This window comes from Dioscorea cayenensis, chromosome 9 (genome assembly GCF_009730915.1).
Source record: "Dioscorea cayenensis subsp. rotundata cultivar TDr96_F1 chromosome 9, TDr96_F1_v2_PseudoChromosome.rev07_lg8_w22 25.fasta, whole genome shotgun sequence".
In the NCBI taxonomy this organism is placed as follows: domain Eukaryota; kingdom Viridiplantae; phylum Streptophyta; class Magnoliopsida; order Dioscoreales; family Dioscoreaceae; genus Dioscorea; species Dioscorea cayenensis.
Genome location: NC_052479.1, coordinates 7,702,628 through 7,704,511, shown reverse-complemented (window position 1 = coordinate 7,704,511; position 1,884 = coordinate 7,702,628). Strand labels below are relative to the sequence as shown.

The following is a 1,884-nucleotide window of genomic DNA, read 5'->3' as shown; positions in this document are numbered from 1 at the left end:
TCTGCGCTCAACACTTGCACCTGGTTTGGGGTCAATTACTGTGACCATCGGGTTGATCTAGGTTTTGGTTTTCTCGGTCCAACTAGCCACGTGCTTAACTACTCAATTTTTTACTCACTTAAGTACCCCCCCTCGGGAATCCGCATCCGTGACCATTTTCCAACCTTGAACATCTCGCTTGTTTTGATTGTTTCGTACTTCTTTAGAATTTCTCGCACTTTTCATTTTGCTTTCTTTTCTTCTTTTCTCTTACATTGGAATCGGTGAGCTAAACAACAAGTAAGAAGTGAGTAAAGTAGCTCCTCAAGCCCCTTGGGAATACGACCCACTCGTGCGTCCGCGAGTGGTTTATTTCTTGACAACCACGTGCGCTTGCGGGTGTTCACACTTTGTGTCGATCAGATGCTCGTGGTAAATAATGTAGCCACTATTTTGTGCTTCCTTTTAGAGAGAATGGGATAGCCGTTAACCTTATAGCATCATCCGTAATACTCTTAATCTTCACCATGTCATAAACTTCAAAGAAGTTTTCAATATGGTTGTTTTGCTCCTCATCGGCCAAACCATTAAACTGCGCCGACTGCTGTATCATTTGGATGAATGCTGGCTTTAGCTCAAAGTTCAGAGCTATCATTTGGATGAATGCTGGCTTTAGCCAAACCATTGAACTGCACACATTCACGTATCTTAGAGTGCCACTTGTGTCTTCGGGTTTTTTCTTTCCAAGATTCCGCCAAATAGTGCGTTCACGATTTATTTTTGGCTTCTTTTCTTAATACTTAGCTTCACAACCCTACATGCGCAAAAGAACACAAATACACATGTATTAGTACTAAACCTGATAAAAGTAATACTTATCATAAGGAAAGAACACTTCGCATTCTTAACACACAAGCACTTATCAGACTAACAATGCTAGCAAATAATTTTGAGATCAAAGCGAGCATAATCGGGATGCTACAGAATTTACTGCAGTTTGATGGTTTGGTTGAGGAGGACCCACACGCTCACCTATCCCATTTCCATCAAATTTGCGGAACCTTTAAGATCAATTTAGTCTCTGATAATGTAATCAGGCTGAGATTATTCCCATGCAGTCTAAGAGGAGTAGCTTACAGATGGCTCACTTCCTTGGCTACTGGATCGATTACCACATGGAAGGAAACGGTAGAGAAGTTCCTTTCTAGATACTTCCTACCAAAGCAAGATATCTAGATTGAGATAAGAGATTTCTGCATTTAGGAAAGGTGATTCTAAGACATTTTTCAAGGCACATGAAAGGTTCAAGGACATTTTGAGGAAATGCCCTCATCACCGTTTCTCTTCTTAGATGAGGGTACATATGTTTTGTAATGGGTTGAACAATCAGACTCGTTAGCTCCTTGATGTTGCAGTAGGTGTTTCTTTGAGCAATAAGTACCTCAAAGATGCTGAGAAACTCATTGAAGAAATGGCAAATAATGAGTGTTATTGGAGCACACGACAGAAGGCACCAAGGGTGGCGTGTATTTATGGAGTGAATGATAACACCACTCTTACTACAAAGGTTAATATATTGGCAAAAAGACTTGATCAGTTCATGATGGGCTCAAGCTCAAATTCTAGAGCAGTTATGTTATGTGACACATGTGGTGCCAGGCATGCAATAATGCAATACGCCATTCTTGTTACTTCTCTGACACCAGTTGAGATAGTAGATTATGTTAGTAGAGGAACAAGAGGACTGAGAATTCCTTATGGTAATACCTATAACTCAGGGTGGAGGAACCACCCACATTTATCTTGGAACCAAGGCCAACCTCAACAAAGGCCTCCACCACCTCAAGGAAATAAGTATCAAGCTCCTCTACAACAAGAGAGAAAGTACACCACTGAAGACGTTCT

General features: G+C 41.0%; 1 non-coding gene across 1 annotated transcript; it reads right to left on the bottom strand.

Moving 5' to 3' along the window:
- Window positions 1-1,213: 1,213 nt before the first annotated feature.
- LOC120269817 lies at window positions 1,214-1,320 on the bottom strand. The gene has a single exon (XR_005539451.1). It is a non-coding gene; the product is annotated as a small nucleolar RNA R71 (small nucleolar RNA).
- Between the last annotated feature and the right edge of the window lie 564 nt (window positions 1,321-1,884).